Genomic DNA, 12,373 nt, shown 5'->3' with positions numbered 1-12,373 from the left:
TACTATTGGTATATACACTCCAATGATCAGCTCTTAGCAGCCCATGTGAGTCACCTAACACATGTGGGAACCATCATTTGGCAACTAGCATGAAATATCTCATAAAATTACAAAAATATGAGTAATCATTCATGACTTATTTACATGAAAACAAAATTACATATCCTTTATATCTAATCCATACACCAACGACTAAAAATACCTACAAACACTTTCATTCTTCAATTTTCTTCATCTAATTGATCTCTCTCAAGTTCTATCTTCAAGTTCTAAGTGTTCTTCATATATTTTACAAGTTCTAGTTACATAAAATCAAGAATACTTTCAAGTTTGCTAGCTCACTTCCAATCTTGTAAGGTGATCATCCAACCTCAAGAAATCTTTGTTTCTTACTGTAGGTTATCATTCTAATACAAGGTAATAATCATATTCAAACTTTGGTTCAATTTCTATTACTATAACAATCTTATTTCAAGTGATGATCTTACTTGAACTTGTTTTCGTGTCATGATTCTGCTTCAAGAACTTCGAGCCATCCAAGGATCCGTTGAAGCTAGATCCATTTTTCTCTTTTCCAGTAGGTTTATCCAAGGAACTTAAGGTAGTAATGATGTTCATAACATCATTCGATTCATACATATAAAGCTATCTTATTCGAAGGTTTAAACTCGTAATCACTAGAACATAGTTTAGTTAATTCTAAACTTGTTCGCAAACAAAAGTTAATCCTTCTAACTTGACTTTTAAAATCAACTACACACATGTTCTATATCTATATGATATGCTAACTTAATGATTTAAAACCTGGAAACACGAAAAACACCGTAAAACCGGATTTACGCCGTCGTAGTAACACCGCGGGCTGTTTTGGGTTAGTTAATTAAAAACTATGATAAACTTTGATTTTAAAGTTGTTATTCTGAGAAAATGATTTTTATTATGAACATGAAACTATATCCAAAAATTATGATTAAACTCCAAGTGGAAGTATGTTTTCTAAAATGGTCATCTAGACGTCGTTCTTTCGACTGAAATGACTACCTTTACAAAAACGACTTGTAACTTATTTTTCCGACAATAAACCAATACTTTTTCTGTTTAGATTCATAAAATAGAGTTCAATATGAAACCATAGCAATTTGATTCACTCAAAACGGATTTAAAATGAAGAAGTTATGGGTAAAACAAGATTGGATAATTTTTCTCATTTTAGCTACGTGAAAATTGGTAACAAATCTATTCCAACCATAACTTAATCAACTTGTATTGTATATTATGTAATCTTGAGATACCATAGACACGTATACAATGTTTCGACCTATCATGTCGACACATCTATATATATTTCGGAACAACCATAGACACTCTATATGTGAATGTTGGAGTTAGCTATACAGGGTTGAGGTTGATTCCAAAATATATATAGTTTGAGTTGTGATCAATACTGAGATACGTATACACTGGGTCGTGGATTGATTCAAGATAATATTTATCGATTTATTTCTGTACATCTAACTGTGGACAACTAGTTGTAGGTTACTAACGAGGACAGCTGACTTAATAAACTTAAAACATCAAAATATATTAAAAGTGTTGTAAATATATTTTGAACATACTTTGATATATATGTATATATTATTATAGGTTCGTGAATCAACCAGTGGCCAAGTCTTACTTCCCGATGAAGTAAAAATCTGTGAAAGTGAGTTATAGTCCCACTTTTAAAATCTAATATTTTTGGGATGAGAATACATGCAGGTTTTATAAATGATTTACAAAATAGACACAAGTACGTGAAACTACATTCTATGGTTGAATTATCGAAATCGAATATGCCCCTTTTTATTAAGTCTGGTAATCTAAGAATTAGGGAACAGACACCCTAATTGACGCGAATCCTAAAGATAGATCTATTGGGCCTAACAAACCCCATCCAAAGTACCGGATGCTTTAGTACTTCGAAATTTATATCATATCCGAAGGGTGTCCCGGAATGATGGGGATATTCTTATATATGCATCTTGTTAATGTCGATTACCAGGTGTTCACCATATGAATGATTTTTATCTCTATGTATGGGATGTGTATTGAAATATGAAATCTTGTGGTCTATTATTATGATTTGATATATATAGGTTAAACCTATAACTCACCAACATTTTTGTTAACGTTTTAAGCATGTTTATTCTCAGGTGATTATTAAGAGCTTCCGCTATCGCATACTTAAATAAGGACGAGATTTGGAGTCCATTCTTGTATGATATTGTGTAAAAACTGCATTCAAGAAACTTATTTTGTTGTAACATATTTGTATTGTAAACCATTATGTAATGGTCGTGTGTAAACAGGATATTTTAGATTATCATTATTTGATAATCTACGTAAAGCTTTTTTAAACCTTTATTTATGAAATAAAGGTTATGGTTTGTTTTAAAAATGAATGCAGTCTTTGAAAAACGTCTCAAATAGAGGTCAAAACCTCGCAACGAAATCAATTAATATGGAACGTTTTTAATCAATAAGAACGGGACATTTCAGTTGGTATCCGAGCGTTGGTCTTAGAGAACCAGAAAATTTGCATTAGTGTGTCTTATCGAGTTTGTTAGGATGCATTAGTGATTCTGGACTTCGACCGTGTTTTCTTTAAAAATGATTGCTTAACATTTTTGTTGGAAACTATATATTTTTAACATATGAATATTATGTGATATATTAATCTCTTAACGTGTTTGATATTATGTGATAGATGTCTACCTCTAGAACAAGTCCCATTGACTCACCTAATAATAATGAAGAGTCAAATGTAAATTTGAATGATTCATGGACTGATTCACAAGTTCCCGAAGAGGAACCGGAAGAAGAGTCGGAACCGGAAGAAGAATCGGAACTGGACGAAGAATCAGAACCGGAAGAAGAATCGGAACCGGTGGGGGAAATAATAAAACGGTTAAGTAAAAGAGAATCCTCAACCAACCGACCAAGGTTAATTATGGTCAATGGTTTTTCCGCCAAGGAAGCAAAATATTGGGAGGATTACCAATTCTCCGATGAATCGGATTCCGACGAGAATTCCAATGATGTTATAGAAATTACCCCAACTGAATTTAAAAAGGCAAAAGAAAATAATAAGGGAAAGGGCATAAAAATAGAGAAATCTAATTCCAACCCCGATGAACTTTATATGTATCGTCAACCCCCGAAGTTCTTAAGTTGTAACAATGACCCGTGAACCTCTAAACCACCAGGTTTTTCTAAACCAATGTGGACAACGACGGATCGTATTAGGGGAACATCATATATCCCTAGAAACTTGGTAAAACGAACCAAAACCTAAGAAGAAGAAATGAGTGAGTCGGAATAAGATAGTTGTATTCGTGTGGTGTAATATATGTAATATAGTGTTCTTATGCTTTATGATATATGTAAAAATTGCTTGTATTAATAAGTATTTTTTTATGAATCTAACTCTTGTCTATTTTACAGTTTAAAAACACAAAATGGATAGACAACCCAATATTTTAAGAGACCTACCCGGAGACATGATTGATGAAATCTTGTCTAGAGTCGGCCAGAATTCCTCGGCACAACTATTTAAGGCGAGATCAGTTTGTAAGACATTCGAAGAACGTTCCAAGAATGTCTTGGTTTATAAGAGACTTTCGTTTGAAAGATGGGGAATATCACATTGGGAAACCCATAAGTTACGATGTGTTTACTTTGATGCATATATTGCGGGGAACCCAAATGCTATTTTACGCAACGGGTTAAGAAATTATTTTGACTCAATATATCCGAATATTGGACTTCGTGATTTAGAAAAAGCGGCTAACATGCAACATAAAGAAGCATGTTATGCTTACGGATTAGTAATGTTCGCTTCTCACCAAAGTGAGAACAAGAACATCGGGCTACAACTATTAAACAAAACGTTTCCACAAGTGACGGAGTCGGTAATTGGGGTAAGAAATGAGGTTTTTAGATTATTACGGGACTGTTGGACATTACGTAACCCTCGTCCCTTTGACGATGTTACAACACGCTGTCTTATCAATGGCCATAACGGTTATGTTGCACAAGACCAAGGATGGGAAGTAGTCCTAGTAAAACCGGAATGCATGACTTGTTTCTGGACGTATGAATTACGTGTCTTTATTGCCTTTGCTGAACGACTTGTGTACTAGCTAGAATTATCTTCACAACTATATTGTATCAAAGTTATTGTGTGCTATATTTCATGCTTTATGTAAAATAAGCGGTATTGTAAGTTTGTAAAATATTGTATAAAAGTTTGAACGCGAAATATTATTATAATCAGTTTTTCATATAGAATTGTAGTAGTTGAATTGTATATTAGCTACTAAGTATGAACTTAACGGGTAGGTACTACCCGAATTTAAACTTATAAAACGCTAATATGAAGAAAAAGCTTTTATAAATGAGTTCATATTATGCTACGAAATACTATTAACTACTCTTAATATTCTGTATGATTAACTTGTTCCATTTGACTATTTTGAAGGAAATGGCACCGACTACTCGACACACCGTGAATATGAATGAAGAGGAATTCCGTACTTTTCTAGCTTCAAACATATCCGCAGTACAGGCTGTGCTACATACCAACAATAACCTTGGATCTAGCAGTACAGGAAATCGTGTAGGATGCACCTACAAAGAATTCACTGCCTGCAAACCTTTGGAATTTGATGGAACCGAAGGACCGATCGGATTGAAACGGTGGACCGAGAAGGTCGAATCGGTGTTTGCCATAAGTAAGTGTACTGAAGAGGACAAAGTGAAGTACGCTACGCATACCTTCACAGGTTCTGCGTTAACATGGTGGAATACCTATCTAGAGCAAGTGGGACAAGACGATGCGTACGCACTACCGTGGTCAGCATTCAAGCACTTGATGATCGAGAAGTACCGTCCCAGAACCGAGGTCAATAAGCTCAAGACAGAACTTAGAGGGTTACAAACCCAAGGATTTGATATTACCACGTACAAAATACGATTCACAGAATTGTGCCTATTGTGTCCGGGAGCATTCGAAGATGAGGAAGAGAAGATCGACGCATTTGTGAAAGGATTACCGGAAAGAATCCAAGAAGATATAAGTTCACACGAGCCCGCCTCTATACAACAGGCATGTAGAATGGCTCACAAACTAGTGAACCAGATTGAAGAAAGAATTAAAGAACAGACTGCTGAAGAGGCCAATGTGAAGCAAGTCAAAAGAAAGTAGGAGGAAAACGGTGATAAGAATCACCAATACAACAACAACAGCAATTACAACAATAATCGCAACAATTATCCCAACAATCACAACATCAATCGCAACTACAACAAACGGCCCAACAATAACAACAACAGCAACAGCAACTACAACAATCATCCCAATAACAATAATAACCGCAACAACAACAACAATCAGAAGCAGCTATGCCAAAGGTGTGAAAAGTATCACTCGGGGTTCTGCACCAAATTTTGCAACAAGTGTAAAAGAAATGGTCATAGCGCGGCGAAGTGTGAGGTCTACGGACCAGGGGTTAATAGAACGAAAGGAACAAATGGTGTCGGAACGAGTAATGGCGGAGCAAGTAGTGTCGGAGCAAGTTATGCCAATGTAGTTTGTTATAAATGTGGAAAACCGGGCCACATTATTAGAAATTGCCCGAACCCGGAGAACACGAATGGACAAGGCCGCGGAAGAGTTTTCAATATTAATGCGGCAGAGGCACAGGAAGACCCGGAGCTTGTTACGGGTACGTTTCTTATTGACAATAAATCTGCTTACGTTTTATTTGATTCGGGTGCAGATAGAAGCTATATGAGTAGAGATTTTTGTGCTAAATTAAGTTGTCCATTGACGCCTTTGGATAGTAAATTTTTACTCGAATTAGCAAATGGTAAATTAATTTCAGCAGATAATATATGTCGGAATCGAGAAATTAAACTGGTTAGCGAAACATTTAAGATTGATTTGATACCAGTAGAGTTAGGGAGTTTTGATGTGATAATTGGTATGGACTGGTTGAAAGAAGTGAAAGCAGAGATCGTCTGTTACAAAAATGCAATTCGCATTATACGAGAAAAAGGAAAACCCTTAATGGTGTACGGAGAAAAGGGCAACACGAAGCTACATCTTATTAGTAATTTGAAGGCACAAAAACTAATAAGAAAAGGTTGCTATGCTGTTCTAGCACACGTCGAGAAAGTACAAACTGAAGAAAAGAGCATCAATGATGTTCCCATTGCAAAAGAATTTCCCGATGTATTTCCGAAAGAATTACCGGGATTACCCCCACATCGATCCGTTGAATTTTAAATAGATCTTGTACCAGGAGCTGCACCAATAGCTCGTGCTCCTTACAGACTCGCACCCAGCGAGATGAAAGAACTGCAAAGCCAATTACAAGAACTTTTAGAGCGTGGTTTCATTCGACCAAGCACATCACCGTGGGGAGCTCCTGTTTTGTTTGTCAAGAAGAAAGATGGTACATTCAGGTTGTGTATCGACTACCGAGAGTTGAACAAACTTACCATCAAGAACCGCTACCCACTACCGAGAATCGACGACTTATTTGATCAACTACAAGGCTCGTCTGTTTATTCAAAGATTGACTTACGTTCCGGGTACCATCAAATGCGGGAGAAAGAAGATGATATTCCAAAGACTGCTTTCAGAACACGTTACGGTCATTACGAGTTTATGGTCATGCCGTTTGGTTTAACTAATGCACCAGCTGTGTTCATGGACCTTATGAACCGAGTGTGTGGACCATACCTTGACAAGTTTGTCATTGTTTTCATTGACGACATACTTATTTACTCAAAGAATGACCAAGAACACGGTGAACATTTGAGAAAGGTGTTAGAAGTATTGAGGAAAGAAGAATTGTACGCTAAGTTTTCAAAGTGTGCATTTTGGTTGGAAGAAGTTCAATTCCTCGGTCACATAGTGAACAAAGAAGGTATTAAGGTGGATCCGGCAAAGATAGAAACTGTTGAAAAGTGGGAAACCCCGAAAACTCCGAAACACTTACGCCAGTTTTTAGGACTAGCTGGTTACTACAGAAGGTTCATCCAAGACTTTTCCAGAATAGCAAAACCCTTGACTGCATTAACGCATAAAGGGAAGAAATTTGAATGGAATGATGAACAAGAGAAAGCGTTTCAGTTATTGAAGAAAAAGCTAACTACGGCACCTATATTGTCATTGCCTGAAGGGAATGATGATTTTGTGATTTATTGTGACGCATCAAAGCAAGGTCTCGGTTGTGTATTAATGCAACGAATGAAGGTGATTGCTTATGCGTCTAGACAATTGAAGATTCACGAACAAAATTATACGACGCATGATTTGGAATTAGGCGCGGTTGTTTTTGCATTAAAGACTTGGAGGCACTACTTATATGGGGTCAAAAGTATTATATATACCGACCACAAAAGTCTTCAACACATATTTAATCAGAAATAACTGAATATGAGGCAGCGTAGGTGGATTGAATTGTTGAATGATTACGACTTTGAGATTCGTTACCACCCGGGGAAGGCAAATGTGGTAGCCGATGCCTTGAGCAGGAAGGACAGAGAACCCATTCGAGTAAAATCTATGAATATATGATTCATAATAACCTTACTACTCAAATAAAGGAGGCGCAACAAGGAGTTTTAAAAGAGGGAAATTTAAAGGATGAAATACCCAAAGGATCGGAGAAGCATCTTAATATTCGGGAAGACGGAACCGGGTATAGGGCTGAAAGGATTTGGGTACCAAAATTTGGAGATATGAGAGAAATGGTACTTAGAGAAGCTCATAAAACCAGATACTCAATACATCCTGGAACGGGGAAGATGTACAAGGATCTCAGGAAACATTTTTGGTGGCCGGGTATGAAAGCCGATGTTGCTAAATACGTAGGAGAATGTTTGACGTGTTCTAAGGTCAAAGCTGAGCATCAGAAACCATCAGGTCTACTTCAACAACCCGAAATCCCGGAATGGAAATGGAAAAACATTACCATGGATTTCATCACTAAATTGCCAAGGACTGCAAGTGGTTTTGATACTATTTGGGTAATAGTTGATCGTCTCACCAAATCAGCACACTTCCTGCCAATAAGAGAAGATGACAAGATGGAGAAGTTAGCACGACTGTATTTGAAGGAAGTCGTCTCCAGACATGGAATACCAATCTCTATTATCTCTGATAGGGATGGCAGATTTATTTCAAGATTCTGGCAGACATTACAGCAAGCATTAGGAACTCGTCTAGACATGAGTACTGCCTATCATCCACAAACTGATGGGCAGAGTGAAAGGACGATACAAATGCTTGAAGACATGCTACGAGCATGTGTTATTGATTTCGGAAACAGTTGGGATCGACATCTACCGTTAGCAGAATTTTCCTACAACAACAGCTACCATTCAAGCATTGAGATGGCGCCGTTTGAAGCACTCTATGGTAGAAAGTGCAGGTCTCCGATTTGTTGGAGTGAAGTGGGGGATAGACAGATTACGGGTCCGGAGATTATACAAGAAACTACCGAGAAGATCATCCAAATTCAACAACGGTTGAAAACCGCCCAAAGTCGACAAAAGAGCTACGCTGACATTAAAAGAAAAGATATAGAATTTGAAATTGGAGAGATGGTCATGCTTAAAGTTGCACCTTGGAAAGGCGTTGTTCGATTTGGTAAACGAGGGAAATTAAATCCAAGGTATATTGGACCATTCAAGATTATTGATCGTGTCGGACCAGTAGCTTACCGACTTGAGTTACCTCAACAACTCGCGGCTGTACATAACACTTTCCACGTCTCGAATTTGAAGAAATGTTTTGCTAAAAAAGATCTCACTATTCCGTTAGATGAAATCCAAATCAACGAAAAACTTCAATTCATCGAAGAACCCGTCGAAATAATGGATCGTGAGGTTAAAAGACTTAAGCAAAACAAGATACCAATTGTTAAGGTTCGATGGAATGCTCGTAGAGGACCCGAGTTCACCTGGGAGCGTGAAGATAAAATGAAGAAGAAATACCCGCATCTATTTCCAGAAGATTCGTCAACACCTTCAACAGCTTAAAAATTTCGGGACGAAATTTATTTAACGGGTAGGTACTGTAGTGACCCGAACTTTTCCATGTTTATATATATTAATTGAGATTGATATTTACATGATTAAATGTTTCCAACATGTTAAGCAATCAAACTTGTTAAGACTTGATTAATTGAAATATGTTTCATATAGACAATTGACCACCCAAGTTGACCGGTGATTCACGAACGTTAAAACTTGTAAAAACTATACGATGATATATATATGGTTATATATATAGTTAACATGTTTTTATTATAAGTATGTATCTCATTAGGTATTTTAACAATGAGTTATATACATAAAAATGAGACTATTAATTTAAGAAACTCGAAAACGATATATATAACGATTATCGTTATAACAACGTCTTACTAGGTACATATGAATCATATTAAGATATTGATACACTTGGTTAATTATGTTAAATGATAAGTAAATATATTATTAAGTGTATTAACAATGAAATACATATGTAAAAATAAGACTACTAACTTAATGAAGACATATATGTAACGATTATCTTTGTAACAACATTTAACTGTATATACATCATACTGAGATATATTATATATCATAATATCATGATAATATAACAATTTAACATCTCATTTGTTATAATAAACAATGGGTTAACAACATTCAACAAGATCGTTAACCTAAAGGTTTCAAAACAACATTTACATGTAATGACTAACGATGACTTAACGACTCAGTTAAAATGTATATACATGTAGTGTTTTAATATGTATTCATACACTTTTGAAAGACTTCAAGACACTTATCAAAATACTTCTACTTAACAAAAATGCTTACAATTACATCCTCGTTCAGTTTCATCAACAATTCTACTCGTATGCACCCGTATTAGTACTCGTACAATACACAGCTTTTAGATGTATGTACTATTGGTATATACACTCCAATGATCAGCTCATAGCAGCCCATGTGAGTCACCTAACACATGTGGGAACCATCATTTGGCAACTAGCATGAAATATCTCATAAAATTACAAAAATATGAGTAATCATTCATGACTTATTTACATGAAAACAAAATTACATATCCTTTATATCTAATCCATACACCAACGACCAAAAATACCTACAAACACTTTCATTCTTCAATTTTCTTCATCTAATTGATCTCTCTCAAGTTCTATCTTCAAGGTCTAAGTGTTCTTCATATATTTTACAAGTTCTAGTTACATAAAATCAAGAATACTTTCAAGTTTGCTAGCTCACTTCCAATCTTGTAAGGTGATCATCCAACCTCAAGAAATCTTTGTTTCTTACTGTAGGTTATCATTCTAATACAAGGTAATAATCATATTCAAACTTTGGTTCAATTTCTATTACTATAACAATCTTATTTCAAGTGATGATCTTACTTGAACTTGTTTTCGTGTCATGATTCTGCTTCAAGAACTTCGAGCCATCCAAGGATCCGTTGAAGCTAGATCCATTTTTCTATTTTCCAGTAGGTTTATCCAAGGAACTTAAGGTAGTAATGATGTTCATAACATCATTCGATTCATACATATAAAGCTATCTTATTCAAAGGTTTAAACTCGTAATCACTAGAACATAGTTTAGTTAATTCTAAACTTGTTCGCAAACAAAAGTTAATCCTTCTAACTTGACTTTTAAAATCAACTACACACATGTTCTATATCTGTATGATATGCTAACTTAATGATTTAAAACCTGGAAACACGAAAAACACCGTAAAACCGGATTTACGCCGTCGTAGTAACACCGCGGGCTGTTTTGGGTTAGTTAATTAAAAACTATGATAAAATTTGATTTTAAAGTTGTTATTTTGAGAAAATGATTTTTATTATGAACATGAAACTATATCCAAAAATTATGATTAAACTCAAAGTAGAAGTATGTTTTCTAAAATGGTCATCTAGACGTCGTTCTTTCGACTGAAATGACTACCTTTACAAAAACGACTTGTAACTTATTTTTCCGACTATAAACCTATAATTTTTCTGTTTAGATTCATAAAATAGAGTTCAATATGAAACCATAGCAATTTGATTCACTCAAAACGGATTTAAAATGAAGAAGTTATGGGTAAAACAAGATTGGATAATTTTTCTCATTTTAGCTACGTGAAAATTGGTAACAAATCTATTCCAACCATAACTTAATCAACTTGTATTGTATATTATGTAATCTTGAGATGCCATAGACACGTACACAATGTTTCGACCTATCATGTCGACACATCTATATATATTTCGGAACAACCATAGACACTCTATATGTGAATGTTGGAGTTAGCTATACAGGGTTGAGGTTGATTCCAAAATATATATAGTTTGAGTTGTGATCAATACTGAGATACATATACACTGGGTCGTGGATTGATTCAAGATAATATTTATCGATTTATGTCTGTACATCTAACTGTGGACAACTAGTTGTAGGTTACTAACGAGGACAGCGGACTTAATAAACTTAAAACATCAAAATATATTAAAAGTGTTGTAAATATATTTTGAACATACTTTGATATATATGTATATATTGTTATAGGTTCGTGAATCAACCAGTGGCCAAATCTTACTTCCCGATGAAGTAAAAATCTGTGAAAGTGAGTTATAGTCCCACTTTTAAAATCTAATATTTTTGGGATGAGAATACATGCAGGTTTTATAAATGATTTACAAAATAGACACAAGTACGTGAAACTACATTCTATGGTTGAATTATCGAAATCGAATATGCCCCTTTTTATTAAGTCTGGTAATCTAAGAATTAGGGAACAGACACCCTAATTGACGCGAATCCTAAAGATAGATCTATTGGGCCTAACAAACCCCATCCAAAGTACCGGATGCTTTAGTACTTCGAAATTTATATCATATCCGAAGGGTGTCCCGGAATGATGGGGATATTCTTATATATGCATCTTGTTAATGTCGATTACCAGGTGTTCACCATATGAATGATTTTTATCTCTATGTATGGGATGTGTATTGAAATATGAAATCTTGTGGTCTATTATTATGATTTGATATATATAGGTTAAACCTATAACTCACCAACATTTTTGTTGACGTTTTAAGCATGTTTATTCTCAGGAGATTATTAAGAGCTTCCGCTATCGCATACTTAAATAAGGATGAGATTTGGAGTCCATTCTTGTATGATATTGTGTAAAAACTGCATTCAAGAAACTTATTTTGTTGTAACATATTTGTATTGTAAACCATTATGTAATGGTCGTTTGTAAACAGGATATTTTAGATTATCT

The sequence above is a fragment of the Rutidosis leptorrhynchoides genome, chromosome 3 (genome assembly GCF_046630445.1).
Source record: "Rutidosis leptorrhynchoides isolate AG116_Rl617_1_P2 chromosome 3, CSIRO_AGI_Rlap_v1, whole genome shotgun sequence".
NCBI classification, from domain to species: Eukaryota; Viridiplantae; Streptophyta; class Magnoliopsida; order Asterales; family Asteraceae; genus Rutidosis; species Rutidosis leptorrhynchoides.
Note: the sequence above shows the minus strand (reverse complement) of the source record.